This window comes from Hemibagrus wyckioides, linkage group LG01, assembly GCF_019097595.1.
Source record: "Hemibagrus wyckioides isolate EC202008001 linkage group LG01, SWU_Hwy_1.0, whole genome shotgun sequence".
Classification (NCBI taxonomy): Eukaryota; Metazoa; Chordata; class Actinopteri; order Siluriformes; family Bagridae; genus Hemibagrus; species Hemibagrus wyckioides.
The window spans coordinates 17,995,113-18,020,820 of record NC_080710.1 but is presented as its reverse complement, the minus strand read 5'-3'; positions in this window follow the sequence as shown (position 1 = coordinate 18,020,820).

The window sequence follows — 25,708 nt, the reverse complement described above, 5'->3', positions numbered from 1 at the left end:
GTACCCCGGTGGCTTCCTCTAATGTACCTGTCATGCCCTTGATATATGGCTGCATGTATATTTTAAGGTTCACCTGGCATGCTTGTCACCTGCAGTCTGTTTGTGGCATAATGATTGATCAGCACCGCTTTCTGGCTTTCTTTCTCAGACGTAAAAAAGAAGCCTGAGAGGAGAATCTACCAGATTTGCACAGAGATGACTCAGTATGGCGGCTTGTCTAAACAAGGGTGCTCAAGTCACATTTCTTCCATATTTATAGATTTTTCAGACATTTTCCTAGATTCAGGTTTTATGCCATGCTTATATCACACATCTTATAGCTGCTGGGTACTTGAGACACAGACAGACAATGCTGAAAATATTTCTTTTCTGGGTTTTTTTTTCTAGATTTGTTCAGCTTTTTTCTATGGAGATGCCAGTTACTCAGCACTGGGCTCCTGCTGTGGAGATGTCTGGGTAATGATCACCCAGGGCTAACTGTTAATGCAGAGCAGATTGCCACCATATTGAAGGCAGCACAAAGATCGTAGTTTAATTATCCTCTGAATATATGCTTCCTGCAGACTTGCATCCTCTCCATGTCGCTTTTCAACAGTGCAATGAATTGCTCATAAAGTTTTAGACACACACACACACACACACACACACACACACACACTTTTCTTACTGTTCTTGCACCTTGCTACACCTACGTCTAAATCTAACCAGAACCTTAACCATAGTAACCAAAATTTTGGTTAACAAAAAAGCTTCCTCATGGGGACCAGCTAAATGTCCACACAAGGTCAAAAGTGTCAGGTATTCCTGACCTTGTAGGGACCTTTTCAAAGCTTATACTCTCTTTTTTGAATTTTATGATAAATATTTTCTACTGTTCCCTGTTTTCTCTATGCTTTTTGTGTATTTTCTTTTAGCCTATTCCTAAATGCACATCACTCTGTCTAAAAATGTCATTCTTCCTGGACTGTCTCCAACTGTTCAGTGGTGTAGTGATAATAGCATCCAGAATGGTGCTAAGAGCTCCAGTAACTGAGTCAAAATTATTGAGTAAAGAACATATTAATGGGGTGAGTAACTGTTTTTAGCTCCCAGGACCAGTGCATAAGTGTATAATAGAACAGCTATTATAAAAGTAGTTTAAAATGCCAGGACTTGCGTTTGCCAGGGTATAAAAGTCAGATGAATAAAATGCTAAGTCAGTGTACACTGCTCCACAGACAAAGTGACCAGCACACTGCCCTCCTCAATATCACAGACACTAAAGGTTGGCTTAGTGTTGTGTGATTAACAGTGGAGACAGTAAGAGAATCCCATCCCTTCCACCCAAAGTGCATGGCCAGCTTTGTTCTCTTTGCTCCCATCCATTGTAGGCATTATTGAATTTTAACTTGTGATTTCAACACAATAGCGGTGGACACCCCTTAGAAGCCTCTGATTTGCACTTGTAATAGAAACTATTAAAAGAAAACAGTCATAACAGTCATTGTGAATCTGGAGCCTGCTATGGGAACTCTGGCTGTGTTCATCATGGATGTGATGCCAGTCCATTGCAAGGCACTATACACATATTTACACACACCAAAACATTTGGATATTAGAAGGAAAACAAAGTCTACTTAGATATAGGAAGAACATGCACAGAAGCTCTAAACAGACAGTAACCCAAGCTGAGGCTTTAACCAGGTTGTGGTGTCATTAGGTGGCATTGATACAAACACTTAAACATGTTTTATTAGTTAGGAGACACAGTAGATTAATATTAATACTATGAGTAGATTAGTATTTTCACCAACATTACAAATTACAACACCTTTCTTCATCTTCATTCATTCATTCATTCATTCATTCATTCATTCATTCATTCATTCATTCATCTTTAACTGCTTTATCCTGAGTCTTTACCTGAAATGGATATGAGGCAGGAACACATCCTGTATAGGATACTAGTCCATTGCTGGTCTTTTGGTTTTAATCTTTTCTAAAACAACTGACATTTCACAGCATGCAGACAGCACATATCTGATACACACATGGATATCAATGAAAATTTTGTGGCATTACCTATGATTAATCAAGAGAAATAACATCTATAAACAAAAAAAATGCATAAAATGACTTGAATTGAAAATATTTTGAATCTACCTAGTATTTCCTATTGTATGATTACGATACACTACATGTACAATATATTAATTCTAATTTATTGAACTGTTTTAAACTATTCTCATCTTGACATTTTATCCTTAGTTTTGTTTTTGGCAGATAATTTTGCTAACTTTAAACATTTAATTTCAGAAAGAAGTTATCTGTCAATGGAATAAGAAAATATAGAGGGGAAAATTAGTAAACATGTCTAGATATATTTTAGTAATTGTATATTAGTTTTTTTTTTATGATAGTGCGGTGAGTAACTGTCTTCATTTTCTGTGAAAACTCCAGTCTCAAAGGTGTTACTTAGTTATTTCTTACTATCACTGGCAGTATGTTTAAGAGGCAACAATTACATTTCTTTCAACACATTACATATAACGTAGAGAAAGCAAATTGAACGAGTGAAATAAACTCTGTGTCTCCTCCTGTCTCCTTGGCAGTGTGCCTATATTAGCACCTGCAGCCTGTTTCCAGTCAATTAGGGACTGTTTATAAGGCACTCTTTTTCACTTTGTCATTACACAGCATTGTATAGTCCATGTTGTCTTGCATGACCAATCTATGCCATATATTAGATTTTTTCTCCAGTCTATGTGTTTTTGCTTTATAGACTGTCCTGTCATGATTTGGGTTAATGTTCTTAACCTTGATTCTAATTCATTGTCATTCTGATGTTTGCCTGGTTATTGATTGTTCTCTGTGTGTGTTTGTTTACTTTCAGATTTGCTGGCTTGTCTTTAGTTGCTTAAAACAAATTCAAACACTGTCTCTCCTGGTTACATTTGCTAATTCAGACATTCTTGAAGTGTTTTTTTCTTTCTTTTTTTGGTCAAATGGCAATTTAGTACCATATAGAGCATTTCACTGCTGGATTGTGTATCTAAAGACAGAGGAGATGAATTAGCAGTGTTTGTGGTCATGACATAATTTCTCTGACAGCTTTAGAGAAAACTGAATATATGTGCAAAATGTGAAATGTGTGACAGATCCCACATATCTAGAAAATCATTCAGCCAGGCAATTGAGCTTGTGTATGTCTCTTTCTACTGCCTGTTGCATTCCACGGTCAATATGGCCAATTAGCTTGGGCCTTGCACCTCTGTAGTGCAGACCCCTGTGTTCATCAGTGATCGACGGCGAAACTCTAAATGATGCCTTGAGGAAAGTGTGTTCATTATCTGATGTTATTAACCTCCAATGCTTTAATTGCAGACAGCTAATGCAAACCACATTGACTCAGTATTTACAAACCTGATGCTGGAATTTTCCAGTGCTTCGAAGAGTATTATATGGTGTCCCCAATGTGGCATGTGTATCCTGCATAACATCATCTATCTGCATATCTGTGAGACTTCTTTGTAACTGTGAGTAAGGGTTCCCAATGATAGCCTGCTGTTTCAAATGCTTAGTTTGGAGTATAAGACTGGGCTGCTACATTCTATGCAACCTGAAACAGGACAGTAAGCCTGCAACAAGTTACAATAGCCCAATAAAAAGATTATGAAAGCACACAGTTGGTTGTCAGTGGCAAGTACAGTTAAAAAAAGAAGAAGAAAGAAACCTTCGATCAGTGTTGCAACACTTTATATTCTAACATTAAAACCACTGACAGGTAAAGTGAATAACATTGATTATCTTGTTACAAGTTACAATGCCACCTGTCAGGTAGAATATATTAGACAGCAAGTAAACAAGAAAAATGACCAAGTATAACACTGAGTGACTTTGACACTAGCCAAATTGTGATGCTAGATGACTGGGTCAGGGCATCTCCAAAAAAAGCAGGATTTGTGGGTTGTTCCCAGTTTGCAGTAGTTAATATCTTCCAAAAGAGGTCCATGAAAAGACTGTCGATGAACAGGCGGCAGGTTTATTGGTGCCCAAGGTATATTGATGTGCATGTGGAGCAATGGCCAGTCTGTCTGATCCAATCCCACAGAAGAGCTATAAGCTGGCATAGGCAATGCCTTAATATTATAGCAGACCAAGTAAAAGTTCTTACATGATGACCTTCATAGGTTCACAAACTGCAGTCTTAGCAGACTTAGTATCTAACATAAGTTTTTCTGTTTTATCAGAATTTTGGTTACAGAATTTTGCCACCAATGCCTTTCTGCATGAATGAGCTAACAGACACCAGCAGTTGGCGAGTGTCACTGTGATTGAAAGGGGAGAGAAGGAACATAGCCAATATTGCTCTCCTGGCCAAAGCTGTGGCATTGTTGAGAACTTATCTCTGGATGATAGGGTGAATCAATTTGCACTTGCTAGAAAATACTGAAGCAATTAAATGCATAAAAAATCTACTTACCTGCTCTCTTTTAACAGTGTTGGCAGTGAAAGTGTTTGGTGGATACAGAAAATTAAACCAACTTTGCTAAAGAATTATGGACATAATTTGAAAACATACTTAATAATTAAAAATGTAATGAAAGTTTTACGAATATACATAGACTTCAACAAAAGTAAAACTTATACTGCAGATAAATTGATTTATGCATATAATTAGTTTTTTTCTAATTTTATCCTTGTACGAATGCACATATACCATCATGTATTTTGAAATTAAAGGTAGAAAAGTCACAAATTCCATATTCAAAAGCAAATGCACCAAACTGACAGTATATGCTAATTTGCTCATGTGACAGATATACAGTAATGAGCTGCAGGTCCTGTTAGTGAAGCACATTTTACCTTTAGGAAATCATTACCCATGTCCACTATATTGACTGAGTCTGCTTTGAGCCTTACCACTTTGCACCTATGATATTGTTCTTTTAAAGGCTGCAATCTGTGAAAGACAGACCACTGTCAGTGCCAGAGATCAAGCTACACTTTGTGTAGTGTAATAGGAATCTATTTTGTGGTAGAATCCTAAGGTGAAGGAGATGAAGGCTTCCATTGTTCTGTGTGAACTGAACAGGCTTTCCTGGGCCACAAAGGACACAGATGCCATAGTCATTGATGACCCTCTCTAATTAAGAACACATTTGTTCAAGATCCCACACAACAGACAAAAGGCCATGAATCACAATGCTGCCTCCAGCTGGAATAAGACCAGAAGCAAGTATGACTGTTCTTCAGAATGGCATAAAACAATAGCCTGAGAAGAAGGCAAAGATGTCATTTGAAGACTTAACTCATCCTGGTACAAGAAAATCCTACTACCTGTCAAAAAATTCACATGAAAATTCCTTAACTATTGTATAATCATGCACTCTATTCATTCAAAATGATTTGGGACAATGACACTAATTCGCTATAATGTGAAAAGTCTGACAAATGCTTCAGCTATTCACACATTTCACATGCGATACGAAGAATAGAGAAATTGCATACTCATGTAATAACTATAATTCTTAATAATGTTAAAATGGCAACTAATAATGCATGTATGAGGATGTTAGGGTTTCTCAAATATGTTTAACTGGATCTGCAGAGTAAATCTTGAATAGTGTAATGAATTGTACTGTGCTACTGTGATTGCCTTTTTGTAGGGATGACTAACTCATTGATTTTGAAGTTTGGAACTGTGTCAGCACATACTTAAAAATTTTGGCTGCAATTTGAAACAAATGAAAAATTCAGTTAGGAGAACTGGGTGAAATAACCGGCTGCACATTGAATGCCTGTTTATGCTTGTTATTTTTCTGTCTAATAACCATAATGCAGAGGCATTGAAATCAGACCAAATTCAGCATGAAATGATTAAAATAATCTTACCAAGAACCAACAAATATATGTGGCAGATCAACTGATTGAAACTTTAAGAGTGAACCAACCACAGGATAGTAATCAATTTAAATATTATTCACATATTATTCACAGAAACGTTCATCACTGAAGGGGATTCTTAAAAAAATTTAAAAAAGGCTCCATTTTCTTTTACAAACCTTGTGGATACGTAAGTATCATATAGCCTGTGTTATCTCCCCAGGGAGACAGTGTACATCCCACAGCTTTACAGATTACAGGCTCACTTATAAAAAGATACACATAATGGACATCATCTACATATAAATTGCTTTAAGTACCTAAAGGGACAAGGCTTCATAGCCTGTAGGACTTCAAACCTATTCAACTGAGTTAGTGGTGGAGAGACTTATTACAGCACAATCACTGACATTAGCACCCCCCCCCCCCGCCCTTTTTCCCATTCTGAGAAAAAAAATAAAGATAACATGGGGCTATTATGATAATTAGTTCACTATTTGTATCTGCAATTTGTTGCATTTAACACTTCTGAGTAATGATGTTAGAGAGTTTCAATCAAAGATGGACTTGGGCCCATAGACAATCTGTTAAAATATTCTGAGAGTGATGTTAATAGATCCTGCACTTACAAAGACTGCACTTTTGGTATAAAGGATATAATTAAGGGTTCTAATCTTTGCAAATCCTTTCTAATACGGAACCACATTGATGTAGGATTCTACATAGAACTCCAATGGGACAATCCCATAAGGGTTCTACATTTTTTATGAATGTAATAAAAGCGCATTTATATCCCTACCATTCAGCAAAAAATAATAAACAATTTGCCTACATGCATACAGGCTTGGCACGGCCATCAGGTTACAGCTTTATAATTCAAGATTCAAGATTCAAGAAACTTTATTGTCGTTTCAACCACATATAGCTGACGCAGTACATAATGAAATGAAACAACGTTTCTCCAGGACCTGGTGCTACATAAACATACAACAACAAGTTCAACACAAAAACAACACCACAGAGCTAGGACAGAAGTTTGTCTTAGCCACGTAAAGTGCACAGTGTACAGCTAGCTGCAAACAGAGCATAGACAAGACAGTGCAAAAGACAATAAATACAAGAAAGACAACACAAAAAGAACACAGGACACTTAGCGCCGAAAAAAGAAAGAAAAGAACATGTGTAATGGAATGTAAGTGAAATAAAATAAGATAAAATGAAATGATATAAAAAAATATTGTGCAAAAATATTGTGCAAAAGTACAACAGCAGCGGTTGAGGTAGTGCAAATAGAAATAAACATAAATATAACTATAGCAGCGGATGACAGGTTGAGGTAGTGCAATAAGTAATGAACAATATAAATTATGTGTGCGTGTGTGTGTGTGCGCGTCCACACAGTCAAGAGAGAGAGTGTGTGTGTATATGTGTGTGAGAGAGACAGAGAGTTGTATACAGTTCAGCCCTGAGTGAGAGTGTGTGTGTGTGTGTGTGTGAGAGAGAGTGTAGAACAGTTCAGTCCCGGGTGTTGAGGAGCCTGATGGCTTGAGGAAAGAAACTGTTACACAGTCTGGTTGTGAGGGCCCGAATGCTCCAGTACCTCTTTCCAGATGGCAGGAGGGTGAAGAGTGTGTGTGAGGGGTGTGTGGGGTCAGCCACAATGCTGTTAGCTTTGCGGATGCAGCGTGTGGTGTAAATGTCCGTGATAGAGGGGAGAGAGACACCAATGATCTTTTCAGCTGTCCTCACTATCCGCTGAAGGGTCTTGCGATCCGTGACGGTGCAGTTCCCAAACCAGGCAGTGATGCAGCTGCTCAGGATGCTCTTGATGGTCCCTCTGTAGAACACAGTCAGGATGGGGGAAGGGTCAGACCTACATGACCATGCAAAAAACATACAAGAATAACCTGCTTTCCACATGGCAGGTCAACTACCAAGATTTCTCTACAATAACTTTGTAGAAATTAATATCAATAAGCTACTTACTGAATAAAAGGTCTATTAAAATAATATTAACATGTCACAACTGCAAAATGTCAATACAAATACCCTCTGAAGGTGGACCTAACCAGAACATCAAAACAACATAACAAGCTGCACATTGTAATGGTGGAAACACCAGATATTTTGTGTTTCAAAAGTGACATTATAACTGCTTATATGGTACTGCTCTAATTTATTTTCATATAAATGTTCTAGTAAGTAGTAGACCCTATAAAGACCCTGGAGATGTTCACTGAACAGGAAAAAAAAGTTTACAGTTAATTCCTTTATAATATGTATGATATATAAACATGTATCTTTGTGAACGAATATTTTATATCTTCTGCTTTAGCATGTTAGTGGAAAAAAATAATCATTTAGAAAAAAAACATAATGCAAGTTGTGTGTGATTACCCACAGAAACTGAAGTAAGTAAGGTCAGCAAAGTTTGCAGAAAAAATGTAACTCCAAAATTCTTGGAACTTCCTTATAAAAACTGCAGGTTTATCCTACACACTCATTTACACATTGCTGCTGAAGCACCATGTTTAAATATTTAAAAATAGACATGAAGGAAAATAATAACACACTAAGATATTAATATTTCACTCAGCTAATACAACACGGCAGCCTCAATCAACTTTGCTGCAGTCATACCAGTTATACCAAACATACCAATCATAGCCCTCGTAGAATATGATATAAACTATTGCAACAGCTTCCTTTATTTTGTTGATCCCCCAAAGGCAGTTCTCAGGCTGATTACCTTCCCATAATCTGTTGATATAGATCTCCCAATGTGAAGAGGTCCAGACTGTAATCTCAGAATCCTCACATAATTATGGAGAGATCTTCAGATAACCTTATCTCTATCCTGCAAGAGACACCTTGTGAGACACAAAAGGAGAAACTATGTACTTTTGTAACAGAAAAAAAAAACCTGGCAGAATAAGTCTCTTTAAAAAGTAACCATTAAAATATTACCCTCCATAAAAAAATGGCAAACTAACATTGACTTTTGGTAAAATTTCATTTTCTGAATGGAAGCCATTTTGAAACTGAATGGGTATCCAGTGCTAATGAGACGACAAATAAACAGATATAATTACAGCTGTGAAAAACATTTTTTCCTCAGTTCCATCTCAAACACATAGGGATACACCAAATGATGTGCACAACCTAGGAGCCTCTGAAGACTGGCTTGACCAAGAAGCAAGAATGTAGCAGATGTACAATATTCATACAGTAAAATGACCTAGAAACCTACAGTAGATGAGCCAGTACCCACAGCAGAAATTTACATACAGCTGAAACGTATTTAAGAAATGACTTCACACCTCTCACCACTACGACACTGGCAAATTGTATTTTTAGCTAAGAATCAGAAAAATGTGTACTAAGTGCCTAAGGAATCAGCAAATACGTTTAAACGATATTAAAATGCAATTCGTGTACAAAATGAAATATGTTTAGACTTTGTATAATAAGGAGTAAAATCCTTGGGATCTAAATGTAATATATCATATAGATCAGCATCACACTTGGGTCCTCTGGTGTACTTCAGCTTAACTGCAGGCCATGATTCCCCAAGTGGATACTTCTGACTCTCACTAATGTGAAGTATCTGCTGCAGCTCACTTCTAAGCTGGTAGGTTTTTCTTTACAGGACTGTGGCTGCTCTCCTGATAGAAGGAAAAGTCTGCATTTTCTGCTGATAGCTTAACATCGATGGAGTCAGCACTCAGCATTCCTCTCATCACGATCCTCCTCCGTTTCACTTCCTCTGATTCACTGAGGTACATTTCTAATAAAACTTGTTCCTTCAGGATCTTATGTGCTTTGTCCTCAATGCCCCCTCCCCCCACACACACACACACATACACACACACATAGAGCAGTTATGATAAAGCTTTGCACATTCCTTACATCATCGCTGCCAGCTTTGAAATGGAACTTCACTCAGGAGGATTTTCTCAAAGTTTTCAAATAAGGCTGAGTATTTCTCCTAATTTGTTTGGGGAAACAAGTAGTTTTTAAATGTAGAAACAAATTTTTGAACATAAATTTTGATTGCTATGCAATGTGCTATCATCCAATCTAGGGTGCATTCCCACCTCACACCCAGTGTTCACAGGATAGGCCCTGCATCCATTACCTTATTTAGTGGTTAATAAAGATAGATGAATAAATGAATGAATGAATGAATGAATGAATGAATGTAACATTAAATTTATTATACATTTGTCTTAGTAGGACATGTCAAGTCATATCCATAAAATATTTACGGCATATGAAAAATATATGTTCAGTCTATTGTATCTAATCAGTTTGTGTGCGTGTGTTATTTATTGAATATAAATAATATTTATTGAACACCAGCCATCCCTCATTTATTCCCAATTCCACTGCATGTTGACTTATTTTTTTGAGAGTGCTAAGTGGCAGGAATTGGGATAAAACCTCCCTTTTGACATTATTATTACTAGGTGTGTATATTTCATTTTGGCAAATGTCAGGTTTATCTCTCTTAAAGAAGATTGTGTCATTACTTTGTTGACTTGGACTTTTTGATAGCACCTCAAGCAAGAATGGATAGGCTTGTGTGTTTCTTCTAGTGCTTAATGTTGTTTCTTCTTCTTTTGTAATTTCCATGCTTCATTAACATAATGTGTAAAAAGAAGTTTGTTGACTCACTAATGACAGGAAGACACAGTTATAGCCAACATTTACATATTAATGAGGGATCGGAGAGTGGCTTTTACCTCTCATGGCAACTGCATTGGCAGTGCACAATGCTTACTAAGTCTCTGCACTTTGAGTTGTGTTCGTACATGGATAGTTAATCAGAGCCGAGTCTCATGATTGCTATGGTGCAATGATTGAAAATGAGGTCCTCAATAAGAACCCACACCAGAATTACAGAGTGATTGAGCAGGATGGAATAATGATGCAAATTAGTTCAAGATGTCAGTGCTGCCCTGAAAACAACAATGAAGTTCAGAAAAACTGATAAAATGCCACACTCATTAAAACTTACCTCCTGTTAGTGCTTACACCCTGCAAAATCTTGCTTCAGTGCTCTCAAACCCTGCTGATGGTGTAACAACCATGGGGAGGGTGGCTGTAATTTTCTAAGCCATAGTATGGAATGAATTGTCAGCAATTAATAGCACACTATCGCAGGGCATCAACTATATTACACACTTTAGCTTGTTTTCATGACAAATACATCACAGCAGCAAAAGCTATTATCTAAAGTACAACTAAACATGATGTGTGTGGAAAGGTTGTTGATTAGAAGCTCACGTGTTCTCTTCCAGCTTTTACCACTGATCATGTGCTGACAAATAGCATGTAACTAGCTGGTGGATGAAACACATTAATTCATCAAATGTTGACACTTTTGACACTGTCTGTATATAAAATTGAATTTTCCTTTAATATGATAATCTGACGGTTGTGCGCTATGTTTGTATAGTTAGATCATGTTCTGCAGAAAACAATATCCCTTACTTTATTTTATTTTTTATTTTGATCATACAAATATTCATTTGATTATAATTCTAGTTATACTGTATATCAGCTTCAATGACAGAGAATTTCTTTTTGTTTTGTTAAGTAATACAATCATTTTGATAGAAAAACCTCTACTATGAAACACATTAAATGTGCTTATATAGAGCTATTCGCAGTGTGTTTTGTTACTCCTGTTAGAGTTTAGTGGCTGTTTGCTTGCAGAATCACAGTGGTCCTTAACATGAGAAAAAAATTATATCAAGCATAAGCAATAACAGTCAGGTTTAACTGTTAGCACCTAAAAGTGAAACACTTTTCAGTGACAAACAGAACAGTAGAGGAGACCCCAAATTCCAGATTCAAATGCATACAACAAGAAGACTGAGCTCTGCTAGGTAACGATCTGCAAGATGAATTTGGGCCCATATCTGTTTAAAGCAGAGTGAACAGATACGTTGTGAAAGCTGAAGAGATTGCAGAACTAAAGCACTGCTGCATCATTCCCTTTAGGCAGAGATGAATTTCCACTTTCACCACTATTAGCAAACAGTTATATGGCATTGGAAATAATGTTGATGGACATGTACAAGAAGCCTGGAACAACCTTACAGATTCTTTTAGCATTGATGTTTACTTCTTAGTATAGTGTTTATTTTAGATAATATTTTATTTAATTATATTTGAATGGATATTTGGCTTCCTGGTGGTCCAGCGGCAGGATCCTACACTCTCACTGCCGCAGCCCGGATTCGATTCCTGGGCAAAGCAAGAACCCAGCCACTGAAGAGTTAACTCTCAGTACCGGTCCCAAGCCTGGATAAAAATGGGAGGGTTATGACAGGAAGTAAAACCTGTGCTAAATCATGTAGATCAAAAATAATCCGCTAAAACCAGGAGACCCTGCCATTGTGTGGGACAAACTCTAGGATAAAAAATATATATACTGTATCTCTGAATGGATATTTGCTAATAACATGTCTTTAAATATACCTAAAACATTTGCACAGTATTTAGTTATTTTTGTCTCCACCCACCCCTTTTGTTCTACTTTACAAAATTTGGTCCACAAGCTCATCCAATTCAAATAAATATTTCCTTTCCTAAATACTGAAAAAAATACTAAATTCAAAATCTCAAATGAATGCATTAATTAGCTATAACTATCCATAGCTATATTTATTGTATGGTTTTTGTTTGTTTGTGTTGTACTGTGTATTCTGCCACTGAATTGCGAGGTGTTACACCATGGTCCTGAAGAAATAACATGTGTTCCAATGGATACAAGCTGTATATAAGATAAAAAAAAAAAAAAACACTTGATACTTTAACCAAAACTTCACACGTATCTGTAAATACTTATTTTTGTTAATTCAAAGAGATGTATTGTTTGGACTTTACTCCATATGTAGTAGCAGAACCTATACTTACATGCTTTCACTTATTAGACCTCTGCCTTAAGCTTTCAGTGCCCAGAGACCACCCTATTCCAGCACAAGAAAAAATAAAACACAATTCTGCTTCACAGAATCAGTAAAAGAGCTCAGTAATATAGTAAAAAAAAAAAAAACAATAACAAGTACATGTCTTTAACACAATACCTTTTTGTTATTCGTTTACAATTTAATAAAACAGCAGAATAGAAACTGTGTTGTAAAATAATTTCTATTTGTAGACACTAAGAAGTATTTTATATATTTAAAATTTTGCAAGGAGGACTAAGACACTGGGTTTATGAAATATATTTCTTTATAAATATATATTGTTTGGTAGAACAACACATTATACCATATTGCTTTTTTCTCCAATAATCATGGCAGTAGGTTGCCATCATGCTTGTTGTGTGGCACACTGTGTAAAAAAGAAGCTCATTTTCATACCCCCATGCCTGCTGATTTCAGAGATTAGGACACTTGATTGCACTCAGACAAACAAAACTGCAATGAGTTTAGCCTCTCACTAGCTACTGCACCAACATGGTTACAGAAATGGCATGACTTAAAGAGTACAGAAAAACTGAGGAAAAAGCGGAAACAGAGAATATGGTCGTGTGTAAACTCGGAAGCATGTTTTTTGTGTGGGCAGATGTGAGCTGACACTTGTGGTGAAGCCTCATCCTACGTGTGTGTCTGCAGCAGACCCACAGGGGACAGCCAAAGCCTGTGAAGTCAGGCGCACCATAACACTCTACCACAGGAGTTAAAGAGCTAAAGGAACAAGCAACGAACGACTTCCCACCAGGGTTCATTTACTCATTATTTACATGCGAGAGTTCAATCAAGTTTAATAGATTTTGCATTTTATTTTGTTTATTTTTCAGTGGCATTATACTGTTGAATATTTGCAGTATTAGTAAATGAAGTGGATTTTGTTGTCATCTACATACACATATTCAGTGAACATATGTGTGTCGAAGATAAAAAAATCACTTAATTGTACCACTTGGTCCTAGTCAGGGTCAGCAGATTTGGAAGCTATCCCAGGAACTCTATATCCAAGGTGTGAATATAATCACAAGGAATAAGAGAATGCATACTCTACACTGGCAGTAACTAGAGGTCAGGATCAAATCTCAGACCCCAAAGCTGTTAGACACCAACATTACCTGCTGCATTACTGTGCCACAGTGGTAGTAATCTCCAAAGAACTTGGATCTGTAGTCTGCCTCCATGGTGTTGCCACTGATGTGCAAATCCTTTAAAATATCATTTTATGCTCAAAAGTTGTTTGAGAGACACATTTTAATTCTGTATATTGACATATTTCCTTTCGACACACTGATTTAGCCACTGAACAGCCTATAGTGTTTGAGATATGCCACACCCTGTCACACCTAAACACAATTTACAGTAATTTATCAAGCTAACTAATTATGGGTAAAAATTAAGAGATTATTAAAAGCCTTTTTTAAACTGCGATGCATTTCTTAAAGCTGCTTTCATATCCACCAAGGCAACAATGAGCCATGTGTTTTTGGAGTTTTAGTGCACCAAGGTCTTCTTTCAGCTGTGTCTCCCTTTTTTTAGCGAAATTATAGTTGGAAAAACATGGTCTGAGACTAAGTTAGTCTAAAACATTGTTGATGAGGTTAGTTGAGTATGAAAAGCTAACACAATACACTGGATTCTGTTTGGTGTTGCTGGAGGTTGCGCTGTTGATCATTATTGTCTCAGGTTAAGGGAGCATGTGATCGGTTTGCAGGGGGTTTCAAGTCTCAGGTTTTGTATCAATTTCTGTGAGATTGTTTTGTTGGATCCTGAAGTAAAGTCAAAGAAGAGCAATCTTATTTATGGTGCCTTTTTGTCCATGTTGAGCTCTGGGGGTTTGGGTATGACCTTATACCTGCTGTGGCTCTGAGAAAACTGCAGGGGGTTCAAAGAGACGGGGAGTTTGATCTTTATGTGCCTCATGACTAGACTCTTAAAGCACATTGTGATGATGGGGTGAGTGCTATGGGCCAGCAGACATTGAGACAGAACATGCTTGACTGTTTTGACACTGGCATAGTGCTGATGACCTTGAAACACGCATAGTGATCAATTCAGTCTGAAGTTAAATATGACTATTAGAATATCTGTAACCTGATGAGCACATCCTGTGAGCTCAACAATGAGGTCTGTTGTCTCATGCATAAGTGGACAAGCAGAGTAGCAGATCACTGAGAGGAGGAAGGGAGGTTGTCCTCATAGTCATGCTGTTCTGTGCCTCATGCTGTGAGTAGAAGTGATTCTCTGTATCTGAGAAGAAGGCATCATTGTCACAGGCAGGTGCTGTTACTCTGTACTCACTGATGACCTGAATTTCCTGCTACATAAAAGTCTCTAGTGTTCAGGAAATTGATATATAGTTATTCATGCATAGCTCTATTTCACTTCTTTGATGACTTGGGACAGGATATTTTATTATTTAGAGTAGATACAGATACACTGCACAAGTCATTATATTATATACACATTAACTATTCGAGTGACAAAATATCTTTTTAAAATGTGTTTTAAAGGAACATTATTTTTTTAAAAAAACAATATATTAGTGAATAAAAATAATTCAAGATGAATATTTGATGCTATTCTTGGCATTTATTATTATGATGCAAAGTTATGTGTTTATGTGAAAAGAAAATATGTATAAATGATTTACCATTTTTTGACTCTTTAGCTCCCTGCTGTCTGGCAGAAGGTATCAGAGCATGTGGGCTGTTAAAATAGCACAAGCATATTAAAATAGAAATGAATGTTGTCTTGCACAGGGTGGTCACAGAGAACTTCAGCATCCCTGGAATAGCTTCACACATCTTGTTTGTTCTGGGGGGGAAAATGTAGATGTATGTACTTTTGTAGAAGAATATGTAGAGTACAGTACATCTTCAAAGTGTTTGTCACGCTCGTTATTTGTCTCATGTAGGGAGTTATACACTGTATGCAGTGTATACGTCCTAGCAAGTACCTGAACTGTGTATAAATACAAATCACAAGACGCTTAAGGCACATAAGACACATAAGTTCTCTTCACACTGCACTTAACCCTGGGTTATCGTTGTTCTAAAGCTCACTTTGAACTCTGGGTATAGGAACATTTCACGTTCCACTTTAAGAATTTTGATGCAGGGTTAGCACAGCTTTTGCGGAGTTAAGCCCACATTGTGGTGCCAAACATGTACAGTGTAAAATGCTGCAGTGTTAGAATGGTACAGCTAGATGCTTAGCAACAGATATCCAATCAGATAGCGAACAGCATGTGCTCATGTCACATGCTTTGTACAGTCACAGAAAACCAGCGTGTTGTAAACAGTAGTTGCAGTGATTGAGGTAAAACTGTACAAATAACATCAAATGCTGATGGAAAACATGGTAACTGGAGGGAAAAGAAGACAGTGTTATTTTTACAGTTATGGTCAAAAAAGTAAAAAATAACCAAGCATTTAAGTAGCTGACTAAAAAATTTGTGGAAGCAGAATACTAATGATATATAATATAAATATAAATATATATATATATATATGTATGTATATATATATATATATATATATATATATATATATATATATATATATATATATATATATATATATATATATACAGTATATGTATAGGATTGGATAAAAAGAGTGTTGTTGAAATATACACTACCAGTCAAAAGTTTGGACACATCTTTTAATTCAATGTTTTTTGTTTAGGGATTTATTTTCTAAATTCTAGAACAATACTCGAGAACTATGAAAAATAACGCAAAATAACGAATATGAAATAACACACATGGACTTAAGTAATCCATATGTAATGACAACAATAAAACAGTTAGTTGTTATTTTAAGACACAAAGGTCAGGTGTTCTAGAATAGTTCTTGCAAGAACAGTATTGTCAAGTGCATTTGCAAAACCCATCAAGCACCATGATGAAACTGGCTCACATGAAGACCATCCCAGTAAAGCAAGACCAAAATTCCTCTACCTCTACTACAGAGGGGAAGTTCATTTAGAGTTACCATCCTCAGGAATCACCAATTAACAGCACCTCAGATTAGAGCCATTATGAAGGCTTTACAGAGCATCAGTAGCAGACATATCTCAATATCAACTGTTCAAACGAGATTATTGTGTATTTCGGCCGCCTTCAGCATTGTTTTACAATGTAGTTACAATTTTTTACAAAGTAGAAAGAAATAAACATCAGGAAAGTCCATGGAAGATGTGTCCAACTTGACTGGTAGTGTATACATACATACATATATATATATATATATATATATATATATATATATATATATATATATATATAATTGCATTTACATCAGCGTGCCATTTTTTTTTATCCAACCCTGGATATTGACACTACAAATCTTCAAATAAATAATACAGTGTGTGCCATCAGATTATGAATATCCAGGTTAAGCCCAGGTAAAATATGAGCAGTGTGAAATGTTAACACAGGACTTAAAATGACCCAGTGTTTATTAATTACATATGAAAAGCACTATACTGAACACAACAGTGCAGGACAATACAGTGCAAGGAAAATAACAATAAATATCTTTACATTCCAGCCGGGTCTGCCATGTCTGCTTGTTTTGACTGGCATGGCTTCACAGTTCTGTTTATAATTAAATTCTCATTTTAGAAACCCACTTTAAGCAACTGCCTCTAGAAATACATTTTTAAAACGACTTGTGTTATAGGTAAATTAAGTAAAACGACCCAGTTTTGCTTAAGACAATGTTAGGCACTAAGATGATTTGGCTCCTAAAAGAAATTGACTTGAATGCATTCCAGCATGTTTAGAGATTAGTGGGATCATTTCAATGTGCATCTTCCGTCTTAGATGGTAATAATCCAAGATGTTCTTTTGACGCCTTTTAGTGAAGTGGTGAATGAGATTGTGCTGGATTTAGTGTTTTGTGTGAAACAGGATGTTATTTTCTTCCTTCCTGGGCTTCACACCCAAATGCGGTAAAATCTAGATAGAAGACTTTGAAATTAAATTTCTCTAAACACAAATAGAACATAGTCTTTGAGCATATTAAATGTGTGGAGTTTCAGTTGAGTGTAAAAAAAAATCAATTGGTTCTGGACTTTGACTTTAACATTGCTATCTATGTATATAGGCATTGAAATACATCTTTTGTCTATTTGAAGGTTTAGAATATTTTGTGGATTGTTTTGCTTAACATTATCCTTTTTGTAGCCCTAAAAAGAAACATTCGGATTAACATCAGAGCCATGATAATAATACTGAATGCAATAAACATTTGATAACTGGTAGACTAGTTAACTGCAAAATGTCATATAATTCATGCACAGAATGATGTTGGCAATGACATATCAAAGGAGCATGTTAAAAATATTATCTAATTCAAATGAGCTACAAATATCTTTTAAGGTTTTACTCAGCTGTGTATATGGTTTATTTTAAGGCTCTCATCTCACCATCACACAGTCTCCTCATTATTCATACCCCCCAAAAAATGTGTTTTTACCTGTTGCTTAACTGACACTTATGTGTTCTTCTTCTTTATCAAAGAAACATAATAAAGAAACTCGAGGGATTAATTCATCCATCATCCTTTGCTGAGTCCAAATCTACTTCTTGACCAACTGCAGTGTATGTATGTATGTATGTATGTGTGCATAACAGTGTCGCCACAAATTGTTTGGTCAGTCAGGCTGTTATCTGTTTACCACAGCTGTGAATTTGTTCTGAGCAGAATCATCACTCTCAGCTGCTCATCTTTGTGTTCCTGCTCCACCAGCGTATTTCTGAGGAGTGGATAATAGTGTTGATTGGAGTCTTTTATGGTGAGAGTATATGGTGAATTTGGCAGAAGAAGAGTTTTTCCTAAAGGATGTAAACAGATTGCTGATGGTGCCATGCACTCTACCAACAGTAGTCTTTTGGCATAGTTAACTGTAAAAGAAAAAAATAATGCTTAAAGAAACTCTTTGTGTGACAAACTGGAGGTTTTAGGTTGAATGGTTGAAGGTTTAGGGTGAATGATTGCTCAAGATTTGGAAATTTGAGCATTTTTTTAATTAGAACTTGCAATTTATACTTTTCCAAATGCAGAGTTAAGAAATATAACCTACGTTTTATGTGTTATTTTCTCAGAATTGATTGATGTTGATTGATGTTTCCTAGCATGTTATGTGTCTTACGCTGATTGCCTTACTCGTGTTTGAGTAGTGAAAGTAAAGTTTGTTACATTTGAGATGCCATAATTTGTTTGTCTACTGCTAATGTAGCAGTAGTAGCAGTAGTGTTGACAAGATGCCATCGCTAAACTTATTTCACACGCTTTCGCGTGGCAGATATGTTTGGCAGCTTGTTTGTTTTATAAATAAATACAAACTTTGGAAGCATTTCGGCAGCCATCTGGGAAAATTTTAAACGTAGCATGTCAAGGTTTGTCATTCCATTAAACACAAGTCACAGATGACACAGTAAGATTTGCTATGAATACGGTGCGTAATGAAATAGCCGCATTACGAAAATTGCATTGAACATCCTTTAGGATGTGTCACTAGACACATCTTAATTTGCTAAATATATTTAGTGTTTTTACATCTAATGAATATTGATGGGTAAAGTCTGCCTCTGTCATAACTAATTAAAGCAAATTAGGTATAAAAATGAAAGGGCTGTGATAGGTTTATACAGTTTCCTGAGCTGAAATTTATTTAAAAAATAAAAAATAAAAAAGCCAAATGTAGAAGGGAATGCGTAAATAAAATACAATATAGCATTTTTGGAATCAGATTTTGAATGTTGTTATTCCAAATCTTAATCACTATTTGGAATACATTACCGAAAATGGAATGTCATCCTTGGAATGTCATCCTTGGGTCGTCAGAAAGAGCTTTATGGATTCAGAGCCTGTATATCCCAGAAACACTGGGTGCAATGCTAAAATGCTTGGAATGTGGTTGCAAGGCAACACACTCACACACACACACACACACACAGTCCTTCTCATGCAAGGGAAAATTAGCATAACTAATCAATCTACTGCCATGTTTTGGGAGGTGAAAAGAAACTGGAGATCCTGGAGGAAACCCACGCTATCACACATAATCAGGATTGAATCAGTGATCTGGGAGCTGTGAGGCAGCAACACTTTCCTCTGCCACCCACTGCCTAGAATAAAAAAAATACAAAAAAAAGTCCTTGATATATGTTTAATAATCATAATATCATATGAGCTATATAGTGCAGGGTTTCTTCAGATTATTTGCATCTACTATTAAAAGCTTATAGCATGAGATTTTGATTGATAAACTGGGTCTGGGAGTTTGATACTGGGAGTTTAATACTGTATAGTTTAAAGTCTTTAAGTGTTTAAGTGTTTTAAATTTAGGCCATTTGTAGCAAAACAAAATCTTAAATTTAATATTAATCTATCTGACAATATCATTCAGATGTGTTCACTAACTATAAAAGGATTAGAACAATAAAATCAAAGAAAGGTATAATGCAGCAGTTTCAATACTGCATAAGCTATTTTAAGATGTTTTATTTTAAGACCATAAAGTGTCTTTGCCAGTTATCATTGATGCAGTTCCCTACAGTTTACCTCTAAATGCAGAAGAAACACAATCAATTTCAGAACACAAGGGAACAAAAGGAAGGAAGGAAAAATGCTCACAGAATTCAGGTTATGCTGATCTAAAATAATACTGCAGATGTCAGAAGGAGTTTCAGGGGAATTTTAATTAGCACTATGCCCTGAAAACCTTGGGAACTTGATATGGACTGCAAGAATCAATCTCTATGTGGGCAGTAAATAATGTAAGAACATAAATGAAAGAACATAAAATAAACATGACTGTTGGATGTACTGTATAATATTGCAGAGCTGATTGTTATGGTCATGCTCCGAATGATGGACAATCAGTGATGGTAGAGAGACAGACAGCTTTGTTCCTCTGTCACTCAAAGATGAGAGCATCAGTGGTAGAAGGCTTCATGGTTGGCAGTCTGGACACTACAAAAAAACGAGTGAGAAATACATCCGATTTTTTTTCTAAAAAGAGCTGCACAGCATCAAACACAGATCAGTCAAAAAAATCATAAATCATTACAATCACAATTGTTAAATATGCAGTGCAAGAGTGGACTACACAGTTAACCCTTTACCTCCATCCAAAGACGAGCTTAGATAGATAGATAGATAGATAGATAGATAGATAGATAGATAGATAGATAGATAGATAGATAGATAGATAGATAGATAGATAGATAGATAGATAGATACTTTATTTATCCCAAAGGGAAATTCACAGTTTCCAGCAAAAATATAACAAAAATATATCAAATAACAAAATATAATAAAATATAAAATATTACAAAATATAGCAGAATATAATAATATAACAAAATATAGCAGAAAAATACTAAATAAGAAATACAGAGATGTAGGAATAAATATGTAAAATGAGATGAAAAACAAGATAAGTGATGTGCAAAACAAGTGTTAAAGGTTACACACCTAGTTGATGTGCCAAAAACTGTTATGTGCAAAAACTGCGTATTTATGAGTCCTGTGCAAATCTCAGCTTAAACAAGCTTAAGCCTCAACCTTCACAATGTTGGGCACATTCTTCTAGAACCCAGTACTGTATAAACAGAGATAGAAAGATACAAGCAACACTAAAGCACCAAGAGGATAAAGAAGCAAATTAAGGAGTGGTCAGAAACAAGGTCAGTTGAGACAAGTTTTTTTCTTAATCTCATCGTCTTTTAAGGATTATTCAGTGATTGCAGAAAATATGCATTATTTAAATTCCACAGCATCACACACTGCTTCCATAATTGATATGATAATAGCAGGAGAAATTAGTCATGGTTTGTCCTTGCTCACACACAAAAACACTGTTTAAAGATTTCACCCTTGTCAAAAAATCCTTTTGGAATTACAGTCTGTCCTGCAGGATGTTATTTGAACTGCAGTCTTATTAGAACTCTACTTGTATTTTATTGGAAATAATGTCTTTTTATTGAAAAGTTTAAAATTACAGAGGGTGCTTTGGGAGTTTTAAAATCAAAAAAGCTTTCTTTCTTTCTTTCTTTCTTTCTTTCTTTCTTTCTTTCGAAAGTTATTTTATCCAATTACTAATACAGACTCACTGGCCAATTTATTAAGAACACTATACTTGCAATGGGAAGGGCCTTCCTTTATTCTCAAAACAGCCTCAAATCTTCACGTCATGAATTCCACAATATGTTGGAATCATTCCTTTGAGATTTGGGTCAATGTTGACATGATTGCATCATGCAGTTCCTGTAGATTTTTCAGGTTCACTTTTATGCTGTGAATTTGCCATTCTATCACACCCACCAAAGGTGTTCTATTAAATTCAGATACAGTAAGAAGGCCACTGAGGTACACTGAACTCATTGTCATGTTCATGAAACAGTTCAAGATGATGTTTTTTTCTGTGACCTGGTGGATTATTATGCTGGAAGCAGCCTTTAGAAGATGGTAATTTGTGGCCATGAAGGGATGTACATGGTCAGCAACAACACTCTGTGGCATTCAGTTGATGATTGATTGGCATTATCAGGCCTATTGTGTGCCAAGAAATAATTCCCCACACCATTACACCACCTCCACCAGCCTGGACTGCTGACTCAAGACAGGTTGAGTCCATGGATTAAAGCTGTTGGTGCCAAATTCTGACCCTACCATTTGTGTGCCTCAACAGAAATTGAGATCAGAAATTCATCAGATCAAGCTACAGTTTTTTCCAGACTTCAAATGTCCATATATATATATATAACAAAAAAAATTTTTTATATATATATATATATATATATATATATATATATATATATATAATTTTTTTTTTGGTGAATAGGAACTCAAATGGACCCATATGAATTTTTATGGTTTTCAAAATATGATACAATTCTATTTAGAATTTTGTCCAAGTTTCATATTTGTAACAAATATTTATGCATGAGAAAAAAAGCGACAAAAAGTTGTAATGTGTGATTGCATAATTTATTGCATAACTTTGGCCTAACAAAAGTACACTGTTCTAAAGAGTACAGAGATGGGACAATTCTTAATGTAGTGACACGGAATAGAAATAGTATCAAAACCTACTTAAACAATAGCAGTATTTCATCACTAGTTATGGCATAGGCAACTTGTGAATGCCACATAATGTATAGTGACTGCCAGTGGTATGATATAGGAGGCCCAGGTTATAGTGCTAGATAATTAAACTAGTGCAAAAAAGTAGGTCAGGAATTTCAAAAGTGCAGATTACCATTTCTACACCCAGTCCCATTAATCAAGGCTTCCCTGTTATGTCCCACCAGAGAAAACAATGAAAAAGAACATGTTACCAGTAAATTAATCTATTAATCAAATGACACATGAAGAAGTACCTGTACCACTGAGTCTCTAATGGTTAACTTCATAATACTGTGAGGATGTTTGGAAGATTAGTAACAAGGGAAGTGTGTGTGTGTGCGTGTGTGTGTGTCAGCTCTTCCTATAATGATGTGCCCACTAGAATAGGAAGATGTGACAGTTGTTACAGCATTTATTAAAAAATGGAAGGTCAGTGGAAGGTCCAAGGGTAGTAAGACACTTGTGTGTGTGTGTGTGTATATGTATGTGTGTGTGTACTGAATTAAGATGAGTGTTAAATGATTGCCATATTTAAAATCTCTTGACGGAATGTTGTTTCCTAAAAGATGTCTATGATAATGACTCCTGCAACCTTCTTAGATTAAAATCTTTGTTTGGTTAGGACAAAAGGCTGAGATCATCAACACAGACACACACACACACACACACACACACACAGACAAATAAACTAGTAATACCCCATGAGGCGTCCAACTATAGCAGCTGATGTGTGATGATTTTTGTAGCTGGTTGTGTAAATCGTGTAAACACTGTGTGTAAGTGCAAGCTAGGCCATTTCATACCTGCTGTTGTCAAAGCTGCCAGTGTGGTGCATTTTTGTCATGAGCATGTCTTCCCTCTCTCTAAGCAGCATGATCTGTATATCAGAATCCATGGAGTCCCGTGTATAAATTCTGCAGATGTAAACATGGTGTAAGGAACACCATAAAGGCATTTTACCCACCAGCGTTTTAATGTACTTGATTTTTAAAAGTAAAACAGATGAGACATCAGACTAAAAACATTTATAGTGCAGCAGCAAAAAAGAAACAGGTTTACACAATTAAAACCATCTGGTGTGACAGTTATACTGACAATATTTATTGAAGAGCATGTTAGACTTTACAAACATCCTTCTCATACCTTATTCATGAGTTTTAGAAGTTGATTACAGAGTTCTGCATCAGTAATGTGGCAGAATAAATTAACCTAAAAAATCAGCATGCCTTTCAGTCCATAATTTTTAAAGTATTATTATTATTTATTTATTTTTTTTTTTTTAGAGATATTCTGTCACAACCGTAAATGATGAAAGCATGAAACCAACAGCGAGAACAATGTGTTCTATCACCAAGTTTGATGATTTATAAACGAAGGCATTATACACTGATCAGTCATAATATTGAAAACACTTGCGTAATATTGTGTATTCCACACTTGTGCCTGCAAAACAGCTCTGACCTGTCGAAGCATGGACTCCACGAGACCTATGAAGGTGTGCTGTGGTACCTGGCACCAAGACATTAGCAGCAGGTCCTGTAAGCTGGGAGGTGGGGCCTCCATGAATCACACTTGTTTGTCCAGAACATCCCATAGATGCTTGATTGGACTGAGATCCATTGAACTTGGACACCTGTCAAGTTCCTCAAACCGTTCCTGAACAATTTTTGCAGTGTGTCAGGGAGCATTATCCTGCTGAAAGAGGGAATACTGTTGCCATTAAGGGATGTATTCAGTCTGCAAGAATGTTTTGGTAGGTGATACATGTCAAAGTATTATCCACATGAATTCCAAGGGTTCTCAGCAGAACATTGCCCAGTGGTCCAGTTCTGATGCTCACATACCCATTGTATTTGCTTTTAGCAGTGGACAGGGGTCAGCATAGGCAACTCACTGGTCTGCGGCTACACAGCTCCATACACAGCAAACTGTGGACAATTTGTTTGTAAAAGTTATCAATCATATATTTTCAGTATTGTGGAAACACATGGGCTCAGTAAAAATTCCAGTAACAGTGTTGTGCTAGCAGTAGCATGATGCTACAGTGGTCTGAAAACATCTCACAGAACAAGTCACTGATTTCTTTTGGGAGGGGAGTGAATTATACAGCAGTATAAATAGATCCCTCTAGAGGGATTAAACGTGCTTTACTTATTAGTCAGAAAGACTTCGTGCCAGTTTCTTCAGGCATGAAGCTTACACTAGCATCTGCAGATAGAAGAATCTCTTTTATCACCATAAATACCTCAGGGTTAGTTCTGACAACCAGAGATGCTGCTGTCAAGCTGATCAACTATATTTTTTTCTGTGTTGTGATATTCTAACTAGATTATCTCATATTTCTAGTTTTCTTTTGTTTGCGTTAGATATGGATAGAATAAGCAGTTTTTAGCAGTTGTCAGATTTCTTTTTTTTTTTCAGAAATTCATAGAAAAGCAGCATGTGATAATGTCAACATTTTATATTATTCATATGTTATTGGAGAATGTATGCCATGTTTCTTCACAGGAGGCAAATAATAAGCAGCTTCATAGCCACGGGTTATATGTAATGTAAAGAAAACCACACAGACATGAAAACCAAATGGATCAATATCTCCCTCCTGTCAATATTATGAGAAGTGTGGCTTTATTAAGTTATCTGAAGTCTTCATAATCATCCCTGGACAGTTGATTTTCTCACAAGTCCTTTTTCTTCCTCCCTAGCATGGATTAC